Here is a 16,192-nt window from a genome sequence, read left to right as displayed (position 1 = left end):
TCAGCTATATGTATACATATATCCCCATATCTCCTCCCTCTTGTGTCTCCCTCCCTCCCACCCTCCCTATGCCACCCCTCTAGGTGGACACAAAGCACCGAGCTGATCTCCCTGTGCTATGCGGCTGCTTCCCACTAGCTATCTACTTTACATTTGGTAGTGTATATATGTCCATGCCTCTCTCTCACTTCGTCCCAGCTTACTCTTCCCCCTTCCCATGTCCTCAAGTCCATTCTTTATGTCTGCGTCTTTATTCCTGTCCTGCCCCCAGGTTCTTCAGAACCATTTTTTTTTAAATTCCATATATATGTGTTAGCATACGGCATTTGTTTTCTCTTTCTGACTTACTTCACTCTGAATGTACGTCCATCCACCTCACTACAAATAACTCAGTTTCGTTTGTTTTTATGGCTGAATAATATTCCATTGTATATATGTGCCACATCTTCTTTATCCGTTCATCTGTCGCTGGACACTTAGGTGGCTTTCATGTCCTCGTTATTGTAAATAGAGCTGCAATGAACATTGTGGTACATGACTCCTTTTGAATTATGGTTTTCTCAGGGTATATTCACAGTAGTGGGATTGCTGGATCATATGGTAGTTCTGTTTTTAGTTTTTAAGGACCCTCCATACTGTTCTCCATAGTGGCTGTATCAATTTACAGTCCCACCAAGAGTGCAAGAGGGTTCCCTTTTCTCCACACCCTCTCCAGCATTTATTGTTTGTAGATTTTTTGATGATGGCCATTCTGACTGGTGTGAGATGATATCTCATTGTAGTTTTGATTTGCATTTCTCTAATGATTAGTGATGTTGAGCATCCTTTCATGTGTCTGTTGGCAATCTGTATATCTTCTTTGGAGAAATGTCTATTTAGGTCTTCTGCCCATTTTTGGATTGGGTTGTTTGTTTTTTTGATATTGAGCTGCATGAGCTGCTTGTATATTTTGGAGATTAATCCTTTGTCAGTTGCTTCGTTTGCAAATATTTTCTCCCATTCTGAGGGTTGTCTTAGGAAACCATAAACAAGGCGTATTAATTTTTAGTGCAGAGAAAACTGCCAAAAGCAGGAACTGTAATTATAAGAGCATGATTATCCTCCTATTTGTTTCTGAGAATTTATAAAAATATATGAAATCTCTTCACAGAAATCAAATACTTGTTCGTGACATAGGTAACATTCTATATGCAGGGGTACTCTGACTTCATGTTGCCCAATTGTGGACCTCTAAAACCTCTATCCAGTAGACTGACAAAAGAAGAAATCTTGAGATAGACCTTACCTAAATACCCATCCACTTAAAAAGACTAAGGATATAATGGGATTATAGCTCAGCGTGAAATAGGGCTCTGGCAAGAAACAGATGGTATAACCAAACTGAGCAATTGAAGAGAGTTTGTCAAAGGGAGTATTTAAGACATCCGGCAGATTTTTGGAAAACCAGCCAGTGATAGTGCAGTAACCTGAGGCTTGAAAAAGGAAGGTTTGGAGACCTGGGAAGCCTTCACCAAAGCTAGCCTTATGGGATAAGGGAAGGGGGATGTTACCTGTACACAGAGAGGGTATCTTTATGGAGAGAATCACTCCATGGAAGCTGTGGACTTCAGCAGAGGTGCAGTCAACCCACAGTGACCTAAGAAGAGGGACCTGGAGAATAAATGTCTCCATCCATCCATTCTCCTCCTTTCCTCTGGATCTTTTGTTATTGCCTGTGACGGACTGAATCCAACCAGAAGCAGAAGGAAAGGGAGCCTGTCAGTACAATCAACATCCAGGGGCAAATTGTGAGAGGAAATGGATGGAAAGTGGACCTGGAGAACCAAACTGAAAATATTCAGCGCATAATGTCTCCCAAGTATGTCCCCAGGAGTACTAGTTCCATAAAATGAGCCACAGTGACAAAGGTCCAAAATCAAATCAGTTTGGGAAATGCCATATAATATAACCCCACATCACCGTCCATGTACTATGTGCAAGGCATTGACAGACAGTGACAAATACAAAGGGAGTCTCAGCCTTCATGGAAATTAGAGTTTATTGAGAAAAACAATAAATGAACAAATAAACAAATGGCTGTATAACACAGAGTTACATAGTGACCAGTGTTATGAAGAATGATTAGTTTCTTCAATAGGGATTTAGTGAAAAATGATTTTCTATTGAGGAAATTACGATTGCTTCAAGCTTTCAAATTTTGTTTCAGATAGAGTTCAGATTTTGTTTATTGCTGGAATCTTATAAATCTAGTCCCCTTAGACTTGATCATAAAACTGAGCTGGAGTAGTTTCAAAATTTTTGTGCATTTTCCCCATACTCTCTTTCTATCATATATTATTTCTCTACCGTTTCTTACTTTTCTTCAAAAGTGACCATATATTACTCATCCTTATATCTTCAGTGTCTGGCCCTATATTGTGCCTGGCGGGGTTTTTTAAGAGATGGCTTTCAAATTAAATCAAATTATATAATTATAATAATAACTATTATTATATAGTAGTAATAATTAACCAAACCCCCCAGATGTCTAACTATAATGCATGCTTTCATTGTGCCATTTATTGTTTAAGGGTCTTACTTAGTGGATTATCACATTAGTCCTCACAACAACCCAATGACATGGACACTGTTGTTATCCTCACTCTACAGATTAGAAAACTGAGTCATTAAGAGCTCCAGTAAGTTGCTCACCGGCACACAAGCAGAAATGTTAGATCCAGGAAATCTAACCCCAGAGCCTGGACTTTTAATTGTTTATGCTATATTAGCTTAAATAATGCTCACTTAAATCTAATTAATCATATCTAACTAGACAACAGTTTTTGGTACATGAGCTTCAAGCTTAGAAAATGTTGAATTATAAGAAAACCAGGGCTTCCCTGGTGGCACAGTGGTTGAGAGTCCACCTGCCGATGCAGGGGACACGGGTTCGTGCCCCGGTCCGGAAAGATCCCACATGCCACGGAGCGGCTGGGCCCGTGAGCCATGGCCGCTGAGCCTGCGCGTCCGGAGCCTGTGCTCCGCAATGGGAGAGGCCACAACAGTGAGAGGCCTGCGCACCGAAAAAAAAAAAAAGAATACCATATCCATATTTAGAATGTTAGAAAAATGAGGGGAGATATGTTTAAGCAAGAGAAATAAAAGAGCAGTTGAAATTCAGAGGAGAAGGATGGCATGTAGGTAAAGTAACTATTCTTGCAATCCATAGGAAAAGGAAGATAGGGATGTTATATTCAATAGGACTTAGAGACAATTGTGGGGTAAGTCACACTGGAGCATTTTAAGTGAAGTCAGTGCTGTGTTTTTTATATCTTATGCTATGACATCTACAGAAAAATAAAAATTTTAGTGACATACTAGTATTTTTACATAAAATAAATACAGAATCCTAGTAAGACATAAAAATTCCATGTACCACCAGAGATGAGGGAGGCATATTTAATTCATGTACTTTCAAATATGAGCACCATGGGGACGTTTTTATCTGAGAGTATTTTTACTCTATGATGCATAAATTTATAAATACTCTGTGGTGGCTGCGTCAGCCAATTTTTAAAATAATTATCCAACCCTAAAATTTCAACAATTTTTCACTTAATTATGCCATTAAAATTAAAAGGTTTGCGTAGAATTTTTAAAACTTTAATAATTCTTAGAAGAGTATAAGTAATAGTATGTACCAGCTTAAATATATTTACCATTGACTATATTCTTAAAAAAAAAAAAAGACACAGAATGAATGTAATAAAACACCAGAAGATAACTGAAACTCTGTGATATCACATAGATACCTCAAGGCAATAAATTAATACTATTTAAGTAGCTCCACATAAAGTATTCTGTGGGGCTCAATAAAGACTTCCTTGATGATGTGACAGTAAACATTTTTTTCTTTAACTTTAGAAAACCTGGTTGCCATGTGAAACACAGAGAAAGCATTACTAGTGTTCTCTATATAATTAGTTTAACCAGAATGAGTTAAGGAGATGAAATATCATGGCACTGACAGAGTGGTTGATAGTTGTCATGTTGCTATAACCAGCCAGGTAAAGCCATAGTTATCAGGGTTCAGTCTATACAAAAATGGAACATTTATTTGTTAAAAATAATTTTACAAATATTCCTCCCATGCTTGGTCTATATTTAAGTTGTACGGACAGCTTAAAACCAACTGAAAAACCCACTCACTGCCCAAAGTAATTATGTATCTGACTAAGTTGTATATACTTGATGAAAGTAGAACTTCACTGGTTGAAAAATTCACTTGTTCCTCTCACTGGGCCTCATGAGAACCATTGTACAATGAGAGCAGAAATACTTTGGACTAGTCTAAAATTGGGAGAAGCTATATAGCTATATTATGCTATATAAGCTATATTATGGAACACATGGAAATTTTCTCTTAGGCTTTAGACACATAGAACCAACCAAAGAAAATTGGATCAGTCTAGAAAATCAAATGGACAATTCAAACTCAATTGCCCATTTTCTTAACAAATAATTTACCTGTGAGCTATCTGGTGTTGCAACCTTCTTTATCTTTACAAAATATTTCAGTTGTCCATGCAGATGATACTGTTCTTATTTGAAGACTAATAACATCTTCCTTGAATCTCTCTTAAAGGCAGACTGCTTTGAACACAAGGCATGTCATAACGGATAGTTCTGGAGCTATGTCCTTCTTGTGACTCATGGGCTCATGAATACTGTCTCTGTCATTTCTTAGCTATTTGGTCCTATGCAAATTACTTAATGTCTCTAAGATTCTCTGACCTCCTCTGAAATTAGTTTACTTTTGCTTATTTTGTTTTACACATATTCAACCTGGTATAATGTTATACCAAAATAAAACTGTACTGCTTCTTGGGCTCTTTGGCCTGCCAATTAATTGACAAAATGTCCTTTGGAATGATACTGAAGGGCAAATTAATGGATAGCATACTATTTTTAAGACAGCTTGTTTCTTACTATTTTTAAAAATAAAATGCTTTGGGTTGGAAGCATACCCTAGTCTTAGGTTTGGAAGTGGACTGTTGTGGATTAAAAACAATCTCTAATACAGTATAAGAGTTCTGTTAACAATATAACAAAAATAAATTAGAAATACTTAAATACAGTAAGTACAATTACTTGTATGAGGTACGTAGTTCCACTAGTTCTATCCTTTTTTTTTTTTTTTTTTTTTTTTTTTTTTTGCGGTACGCGAGCCTTTCACTGTTGTGGCCTCTCCCGTCGCGGAGCACAGGCTCCGGATGCGCAGGCTCAGCCGCCATGGCTCACGGGCCCAGCCGCTCCGCGGCATGTGGGATCTTCCCGGACCGGGGCACGAACCCGTGTCCCCTGCATCGGCAGGCGGACTCTCAACCACTGCGCCACCAGGGAAGCCCCCTAGTTCTATCTTCAAGTAGAGACAAAATCTCTCTCCCCTTTCACGTTGATAGCACTTTATAACTTAGTCAAGAGTTATTTTTCTTTAAATCATCCTATCTTACAGTTATATTTGTCCCACTTCTGATATGAATTCAATGCCTTCAGGATTCACTTAGTCCTTGGGGTTACTCTCTGGGTACACTTAATTTATCAACACTTGAAATATAATACTGGATTTAAGAATATTGTATTTTGCTTTTGCCGTACCATATATTTAATGAATTTCAATTGTATAATCAGTGGAAGGATACTGATGTGTGGCTCCCCAAAGAATTAAGAGAATCACATTTTAGAAAATGTACACCTCTTCAATAAGCAAATAAATAACTTGGAAGAGAAAAATAAACATAGGAAGCCATACGTTTAACAAAGGGGAAGCATTTCTAATTTAACCAGGAAACTATGAACCCATAAAAGGAATGATAGACTTATTGTGTGTGCGGATGTGCATGACTGGTAGAGCTCAGAACAACTGCCTGTATCTTAACTGCAAGGGACACTCTGACTTGTATGCTGAAGAGGCAGATGCACTCACTTGAGACTGACCCAGAATTGAGAAACATGGAGAAACAGTCCTTCTCAGAAGATTTCTTCACCCCGGGAAGTGTCCACTTTTCAGGGGTATTAGGTACATGGGGCAGTTCCTGAGGCAGCAGTGGCATGGATGACAGAAGCTGTTACACTGAAGTGGAGAGCCTGACCTTTTGAGCTTGGTGGCAACAGTGGCAGCAGCATAGTTTCAGGTATTGTGCCTAGAAGCTTAGTCTCAGATATCTTTCTCCAGCTCCCCAATGATGGTGTGAGCCATTAATTAGGTGACTATACAATTTGTCATCAACCAGGACTCTTTTGAGAGTGAAAACAATTAACACGTGATCCCCAGGACAACAACTTTAAAAACAAAACTGATATAGTGTGTATAGTTACTTTACCACTACTCTATAATAAATCCAGTTTTTGCTAAAATACACCAGAGTAAATTCATCATATGTAACTGAGACTTTTTACCAAAATCAAAATAAGTTGTAGTACACTCACGATATAAAATAGAATGTAAATATTATCTAGAATTAATGAGTCCAAAAACGATTCCTTTGGAGGGATATTATATTGTACTCTTAAGTGATAAAGGAATGTGCAGAGGTTTCTGAGCTCATGTAGGAGACTCTAATGGCCTTCAGGACTCTAATGCTCTCAGTTTTTCTTCTAAATTGGAAAACATCCAAATTAAAAAAAAAAAGCAAATCAAACTAAACTCCCCACTGAAGAAGATGATAAAACTCAGTTTATTTGTTAAGAGGGTAAATAAACACCCAAGACTGGAAAAATTAGCTCCAGACTCCATCCAGATGAAGGGAGTTTGGTGGGGGCTAAATGGAAGAGAGAGGAGTGTTAACAGAGTCATAGGGTGACTGAACACATACAATACTAACTAGAGTTCAGCTTCAGAAAAGGAAGGTGTCAGGGCCTCATTCAGTGGGAAACACTGGCTACGGGAGAGACACAGGTAAAGGGCTTGGAAAATGCATGGCACCAGAGATGTCTGTCTTGAGAAGTCAATGCTTCTGGGGAAGAGAGACACCTTTGATGATGAAATGTCCTTGGGTGTCCAGGGCGGTGAAAGGAAAGAAAGGACCAACTAAAGAAGATAACTCTACTGAGACAGGAGGTCAGCAATAAATTAGAAGACGTAAGGCCAAAGAAAGAAGTGTCATGTATTTGAAACAAACAGAAAGGAGAAGCTTTTTTTGTTGTTGTTAGCAGAAGGAGAAGGCCTTGAAGTCAGATATCAGGAAAACCACCTCCATAATCTGAGAAGTATCCTGAAATTGATGGTGCAGAAAAATCCAAAACAAGCAAATATGACAAAGAAAAGTGAAACCCAGCAAAAAGAAAAAGCCCAGAATCTATATAAAGATACTCTAAAAATAATAAAAACTCTTAAGCATAGTAAAGCACATCAATTAAATGAAGCCATGAAGCATAACTCAGGTTGAAACTGAAGATAATTAAACCAGAAATTGCAAATGGAAAATAGCAATGTGACTCAGAAATTCAAAAACTGAAAATAAATATACAAAAAAAGATGTGAAGTAGACCTGAGTGATCTAAAGAAAGAAATTTCAAAAAAATAAAAAGAAAGAAATATCTCAGGATACATCTCAGAAATGAAGATAAAATTAATAGGTACCTAAAGAATAATTGGTACATGTTAACATACAGTAAGAAATATAGAGAAGAAATAAGAAAAGTCAAGAAAATAAATGGTAATAATAATATGTGAGAAAGTAATAAATGTAGAAGACAACAAAGAACAAAGATTATCCAGTATAATATTTGTAGCATCTGAAGCAGAAAAATAAATGAATGAAGCCTAATTTATATTTAAAACTAGAAATAAATGTGTTTATGAAATTAAATAGTAGAGTATGAAAATTCAAACTGCCTGCTCAATACCTGGGGATATTGAACCAAAATTCTCTACTGAGACATTTCATTATTAAGCTTTAATAATTAAGAAAAAAATTCATCTCATCCTCTAGGACAGAGACAAAGTCACAAGTTTTAAATTCCAATTGTTCACTGCTGGTATATACAAAAGCAACTCACTTTTGTATATTAACCTTTCTTCTGTATCCTGCAGCCTTGCTGTACTCATTTACTACTTGAGTATTTGTGTGTGTCAATTTTGGGGTATTTTTACCCAAAGTCATGTCATCTGTGACTAAAAGTTTCATTTCTTTCTTACCAATCTTTAAAATTTATTTAATTTTTTTCTTATCTACTGGATTAGCTAGGACTTCCAGTAGAATACCAGCTTGCTTATCAGGGATGACTGGTAGCATGCTTGCATTGCTTCCAATCTTAGGTGGAAGGTGTCTCATATGGTAACCAATGGTCACAGGTTGGACATTTTGATATGGGGCTAGTTTTGTTTTGTTTTTTTCTTAATTTTACTGAAGTATGGTTGATTTACAATGCTGTGTTAACTTCTGTACAGCAAAGTGACTCAGTTATACATATATTATTTTTCATATTCTTTTCCATTATGGTTTGTCACAGGATATTCAATATAGTTCCCTGTGCTATACAGTAGGACCTTGTTATTTATTCATCCTATATATCAGGGGTCCCCAACCCCCAGGCCATGGACTGGTACCGGTCCGCAGCCTGTTAGGAACCAGGATGCACAGAAGGAGATGAGCAGCAGGCGAGCGAGCAAAGCTTCATCTGCCACTCCCCTTGCTCCCCATTGCTCACATTACTTCCTGAACCATCCCCCTCCCCCCCCCAATGCGTGGAAAAATTGTCTTCCACAAAACCAGTCCTTGGTGCCAAAAAGGTTGAGGGCTGCTGCTATATAGAATACTTTGCCTCTGCTAATCCCAAACTCTCATTCCTCCCCCCCCCCACCCCTCTCCCCCTTGGCAACCACAAGTCTGTTCTCTGTGTCTTTTTTCATTTGTAGATATATTGATTTGTACCATATTTTAGATTCCACATATAAGTGATATCATATGGTATTTGTCTTTCTCTTTCTGACTTAACTTGCTTAGTATGATAATCTCTAGGTCCATCCATGTTGCTGCAAATGGCATTATTTCATTCTTTTTTTATGGCTGAATTACATTCCATTTTATATACGTACCACATCTTCTTTATCCATTCATCTGTCAATGGACATTTAGATTGTTTCCATGTCTTGGCTATCGTAAATAGTGCTGCTATGAACATAGGGGTGAGTGTGTCTTTTCCGATTATAGTTTTGTCTGGATATATACCCAGGAGTGGGATTGCTGGATCATATGGTAGTTCTATTTTTAGTTTTTTGAGGAACCTCCATACTGTCTTCCATAGTGGCTGCACAAATTTACATTCCCACCAACAGTGTAAGAGAGTTCCTTTTTCTCCATACCCTCTCCAGCATTTGTTATTTGTAGACATTTTAATAATGGCCATTCTGACTGTATGAGGTGGTACCTCATTGTAGTATTGATTTGCATTTCTCTAATAATTAGTGACGTTGAGCATCTTTTCATGTGCCTATTGGCCATCTGTATGTCTTCTTTGGAGAAATATCTCTTTAGGTCTTCTGCCCATTTTTTGATTGGGTTGTTTGTTTTATTGTTGTTGAGCTGTATGAACTGTTTGAGTATTTTGGAAATTAAGCCCTTGTTGGTCACATTGTTTGCAAATATTTTCTCCCAATGGTAGGTTGTCTTTTCATGTTGTTTATGGTTTCCTTTGCTGTGCAAAAGCTTGTAAATTTAATTAGGTCCCATTTGTGTTTTTTTGTTTGTTTGTTTGTCTTTATTTTTATTGCCTTGGGAGACTAACCTAAGAAAACATTGGTCCGATTTATGTTACAGAATGTTTTGCCTGTGATTTCTTCTAGGAGTTTTATTGTGTCATATCTTATGTTTAAGTCTTTAAGCTATTTTGAGTTTATTTTTGTGCATGGTGTGAGGGTGTGTTCTAACTTCATTGGTTTATGTGTGGCTTTCCAACTTTTCCAGCACCACTTGCTGAAGAGACTGTCTTTTTCCCATTTTGTATTCTTGCCTCCTTTGTTGAAGATGGACCATAGGTGTGTGGCTGTGTTTTTTTTTCTGGATTCTCTATATTGATCCATATGTCTGCTTTTGTGCCAATACCACACTGTTTTGATTACTGTAGCTTTATAGTATTATCTGACATCTGGGAGGGTTATGCCTCCTGCTTTGTTCATTTTTCTGAGGATTGCTTTTGCAATTCTGGATCTTTTATGGTTCCATATAAATTTTAGGATTATTTGTTTTAGTTCTGTGAAAAATGTCATGGGTAATTTGATAGGGATTGCATTAAATCTGTAGGTTGTTTTGGGCAGTATTGCCACTTTAACAATATTAATTCTCCCAACCCAATAGCATGGGATATCTTTCCATTTCTTTGAATCATCTTTAATTTCCTTTATTAATGTTTTGTAGGTCTCAGCATGTAAATCTTTCACCTCCTTGGTGAGGTTTATTTCTAAGTATTTTTTTTTTGATGCAGTTTTAAAAAGGATTGTTTACAGTCCCTCTCTGATATTTCATTGTTAGTGTAAAGAAATGCAACTGGTATCTGTATGTTAATCTTGTATCCTACAACCTTGCTGAATTCATTTGATATGGGGCTAGTTTAAACTGAGATATGCTCTAAGTATAAAATACATACAAAATTTCCAAGACATTATATGAAAAAAAGAAAGTAAAAATTTTTTAATAACTTTTGTACAGATTACATGTTGAAATGGTCTTATGAAAAATTAATTTTCCTTGTTACTTTTTTAGTGCAAGCTATTGAAAATTTAATATTATATATATATTTATATACATATAGATATTTACATATTTTGGGGGGCACAGTGGAAACTTTAATGAATTCTGAAAAGTAGAGATTTTACAAGCAACATATGCTGATCATAGGCCAATAAAACTAGAAGTCAACAAGAAAAAATGACCCTTAAATTTTTCAACCATTTGAAAATTATGAAACATTTTTCTAAGATGATTCCTACATCAATGAGAAAATTTCAATTAAAGTAATATATTTTCTGGAAACTATTGTAGTAAAGAATTCATCTAAAACTTATGAATTATAGTAAAGCTATACTCAAAGGAAACCTTGTGACCTTAAATTCTCTCTCTTTTTTTTTAATGGAGACTGAAAACATGACTTTGTTCAATTTAAGAAATTAGAAAAAAAAGACCAGCCAAATATCTCCACCCATTCAAAAAAAGGAAGAGGATAATAACTTAAACTTACAAATCACATTATATTTTTAGTGGGCAGTTATTCTATTCTACTTCCTGGAATGCTGATATAATAGCTCCAGCTGTTTTGGACCATGAGGACAAAAAACCACACCCTAAGGTTGGTTAAACCATAAGCTGGAAGGTCCTCTGTGCTGAATTCCTTGTGGAGTCAGGCCCTACTGTACTTCATTCTCATGAGTAAAAACTAAATTCTATCCTATTTATGCCTCACTTATTTTAGACTTTCTGTCACGGAATTATTTTATTTTTACAATTGTGTATGAATGTATGTATTTGTAGGTAGGTAGGTAAAAATATGCTCATCATAATTCCATATTTGTGGGGTGAGTTTTCCTTTTGAGTATTCATATTTTGCTTTAATAATGAATATTAGTTCATTTATTAAAGTTAAAAGTTGAATGTCAATACTAAATTATAAAAATTTTGCAAATCATCTTAAAAAATTGGTCTGTCCAATTTATTTCAAACCTGTGAACTATCCATTAGTGTGATTTCAGTGTCAAAGACAAAGAACTGAGAGCAGTGTCAATAACAGAATGGAATAAAATAATAAAACTGTGAAGGTATTTTCAATATTTATTAAAATTCTCACTTATTAATGAACTCCTTCCTTTTAAAATATTCTAAATATTCTAAAATCCCATAGTGTTATTTTAATACTTTGCTTTCTTAAGTAGTCTGACAAAGAGGTCACTACTGAAACTACATGCTGAAATTGTGTTAAAATAAGGGGTATATTATATTTTCTTAAGAGGAAAGCCACTGAAAAGCCCCATCAGTATTAACAAAATGTCTAGAATTCAAAAGCTGTGTTATATTGAACAATTAATGGATGTTTATAAAATTTCATGTTTGGAGAAAGTTTGCTTTTTCTGCATAGCAAAATTTATGACCAAATATATTTAGCACTATTACAAACCTGCTTGAGAATTCCTGCACAAAATTGACATTCATCCATGTTCTAACAGTTCAGATACTGGCAAGGTCTACAAAGATGCCACTAAAAAATATATATATAGTGCATAATTTTCATTTCTTTGCTGTCAGGGTAACGTATGCTTCAAATGTTTAGTGAAGTCTAGCAGTACAAATGTGTCAAAAAAATCATAAAAATTTGTCTTCTATGACTAACATATAGGATTTAGGACCCTAGTATTTGGGATATTTATCTCTAAGGAGGAAAAAAGAATTTATTCTTGGACAAATATATATACCTTATGTTTAACATATTTTCCCTACAGAATTTAGTGAAACAATTTTAGCTGAAGTAGACATATCCCTTGTATAGTTCTCCACTCCACACCTGATGTAATAGCCTGAAATTTAGCATCATACTTCATGTTCAGGGATTTCAAAAATGGTATTGAAAGGGGGAAAAAGTGTATTCATTAAACTTATGACTGTCAAAAGGAAATTATCTTCTACTAAATTTGCCTTATAATTCTACTGAGGTGTTTGCCATGGGAGATAGATAAAATGAATTACTGTATTAGTCCAGATTATTTTATTGCAGGTAACAGAAACCATATCCAATTTAGTATATAAGGGTACTTTGTAGTTTTGCTGTAATATCAAAAATTTTTCCTAAATTTTTTCTGAATTTTTACTTATCTAAAACTTTTATTTTGGAAATTTGAAATATTTTAAATAATTTTTTAACATATTTAACAATGCATTATTTACTTAACACGAGAGAGTTGGAAGACTCACTTTATCAACACACAGCTGCACTGACTACCTCTAAAGATGCTAAAAGAGATGAAACTTAAACGCCAGAGAATTATCTAACTCATGAGAGAGGGGAAATGATTCAAAAGAAACTGGCAAAACTATAAATAAGAAATAAAAATATGATGAAAGTTGTACTTCTTTGGGGATTATAGATGTCAATACTTTATTGTGTCTCATGCAACAGAACATGTTTGAATAGTGTCATGGTGTTAGTTATGTGATGTAATATTGAGATCAACCATTCATAATTTAAAGAAAAAAATATAATATTTTAAAGAGAGGTATGATAAACTCAGTATACAGTAATTAGAAATGAACTGCAGAAGTATATTATAGAGTAAGCTATTAAATTTTGTTTGCTGGAGAAAATTATACAACAGCTAAAAGACTAAAAAGAACCTTGAACAATTGACATAACTAGATGAAGTCAGTAAAAGAAATCACAGCAGTGCCACTTTCCAATGATCCAGTAACTCATTGAATTAAAGATTCATCATCAAACATGAAGATTATGTCTCATGTTAATATCTCACTTGGAGAACGGTACCTACAAATGGATAAAAAATCCAGATATGGCTGGACTCTGCTACCAACACCAACTAATCAGAGAATATGATTTTTTATGTAAATGTTTAATAAACATAAAAGGAGGTAAATAGTTGAAGTGTCAAATAACCTATTTGAATATTATGGTTTATCCTGTTAAGTGTGTTGACACTTGAACTGATAGTACAAATGGGATGGTGGGTAAAACTACTGGTAATTCAGTGTGAATCAAGGCAGTAGCAACAACTATACTAGAATTGATTTTTTCATCATTGCATGCTGACAGATACAGAAGTGACTTTTCCTTAAGAATGTCCCTGATTAAGCACTAAAAATAATTTTGTTACATCTAAACCCTTGACTACAGATCTTTTTATATCCCATTTGAGAAAATGGGAAGTATGTAAAGCACTTTGCTGCATTCAAAGTACAATACTTGTTTTGAAGAAAAGCCCTTGTACGATTGAGATATGAGCTGTAGTAGTAGATACTTTTTTCATGAAACACCATTTTCATTTAAAAGACTGGCTGACAGAGGAACTAGTTGTATACATATAAGAATGGGTATCCTGCTTCTCAGGAAAAGACTGAGATAGAAAAGGTCAACTTGTTCAAAGCCTCCTACATTTGCTGTCAGAAAGGACCAGATTTAATTTATGAAAGTTACTTCTTCCAGTGATCTTATAACTAATGTCATAACTAATTAGAATATCAGCAAATGAACAGTTGTTATGTGGACATTTAAAAGATGATGCATGAACATATGCTCTTACTCAGCTATTTTGGATTCTCCATAAACAAGAAATATATTCTTCTGGATTAAAAATATTATAGGAGAATGCTTTTAATAAACTCAGAATTGTCTGTGATTAATAATTTTGTTCAGTCTTCACACATTCAGGATTTATTTCCATTTTTGATTACAAGAAAAAGATACTTCTGATTAAAGGAATAAGAAAGAAAAGGGGGAAAAAACAGTAGGAGAGGATGAGTGGTGTGTTAAAGGACAGATTGAGTGTATGTATTTTAATCTGGCAGTTGTCTCGTGTAATTTTTTTTGCCAAAAGACTGCTAATTTCATACAAAAATTTAAATATTGTAGCAGTCACCCAACTTAAACATTTGGCAAATAGTTATCCTATTTTAAAAATGGAAAATATTTCTCAAGTGCTTCTGTTTTCAAAATACTGTCTCACGCTATTCTTTATGTTTGCTTGATCATTCTTTGGGAGAAAATTCTCTAAATTTGGGATGCAGTATATATACATTTCCTCCTATAGCATCTATTCAATAGGACCTTGGTTTATTCAATTAGTTAAAAATGAGAGGGCCATGTTTTTCATTTTCCTCTTTCTTCTTCTCCTTCTCTTCCTTCTTTTTTGATAGAGTATATCTACATCTTTTAAAACACATACAAGGTATACTGAAAAGAAACATTACATTCCTGGGGTGTGAAATACATTTTTAACATGAAAACTTGACAAAAAAATTTCAAGTTTTTTTATATTTGCCTCAGTTTAAGCAAAAAACAAACCGGAATCCACTTTTCACAGGAATATAGAAGCTCTCACTTTTAGATGTGAATCATCCCAAGGGAAAATTTACTGGATTCACAGGGCTTCAGGCACCATATTCTCAAGCCCATGAGTGCCTTTTGTTATTTCTTCTGTATGCATGCTGACATTAGAGGGAGCTTTTTTTTTTTTTTTAACTGAAAAATGAAACTAGAGTGTTGAAGTTATACAGTCTTCTCTGGTCCACTTGACCACATTACTGTCAAATCTAACATAGTTTCTAGAATTCCTAAGAAAAAATTCTTCTAATGTCTGTTCATATAGTTAATACAGACTAGCGTGTGTGTTTGTTGTTTTCTGTCTAAACAAAGGAACATATCTTCTCGTTTAGGAGTAAGGAAAATATTTATATAAAAGCTTACCAAAAGTTGGATTTGTTATACCTTTAGATATTAGGAAGAGGAAGTGATATAATAGGTTAACTACAGTAAATAAAAAAGCAGTTAGGTATTTTGCCATTCTGAATCTTATGCCTTTAATAAAATTTCTCTCACCACTAAAATATACTATTCTTGACCAATTAACTCATTTATTAAGAGCACTAAATAAAGATAATATGTTCACAGACTGTGCTAATAATCTCAATTAGTCATTTCACCAACACTAGGCAAAAGAATGGTTTTGCTGAAATTTTTCACCACACTAGGACAGCTCATCATAAATATCAACTGACCATAAATCTTTGAAAGAAAAATGACTATATTATAATCTAATGTTGTCAAAAGTGATTTTACTATAAAGCAAATGATGCTTATTTCAGCTTCAAGGACCCTCATTCTCATTTACCCTTCCAAGGCCATCGGAGGAACACTATAACATGGTCACTTGGTCACGCTATTTTGTAAAATTAGGTAGGACAGTTTAACTGTAATCAGTTAAGTCTCTTTTCACTCTGATTTTCCTTCTGTAATAGTTGGTATTTAAGGATAAGCATGTGGGATATTTTTCTAGGAAAATGTTGAGTTGTAGACACATTTATTTTTGATTTAATGGGCTTATTTAAGTGGTTTGCAATCACTTCGGTGTAGAGTTAAGCTATTACTAATTGTTCCAAATATCATGACCCAAAGGCATAAGGGCCAGAGGTCATATAATAATATGAACAAGTTCTAG

At 34.9% G+C, this 16,192-nt stretch overlaps 1 pseudogene; it reads left to right on the top strand.

Annotated features, from left to right (window-relative positions):
• LOC114892099 overlaps positions 1–16,192 on the top strand; it is a 68,423-nt pseudogene that overhangs the window by 46,318 nt on the left and 5,913 nt on the right.

Source organism: Monodon monoceros, unplaced genomic scaffold (genome assembly GCF_005190385.1).
Source record: "Monodon monoceros isolate NGI ecotype Baffin Bay Population unplaced genomic scaffold, NGI_Narwhal_1 Super_Scaffold_12, whole genome shotgun sequence".
Taxonomy (NCBI): Eukaryota; Metazoa; Chordata; class Mammalia; order Artiodactyla; family Monodontidae; genus Monodon; species Monodon monoceros.
Note: the sequence above shows the minus strand (reverse complement) of the source record. Positions and strands in the feature narration are given on the sequence as shown.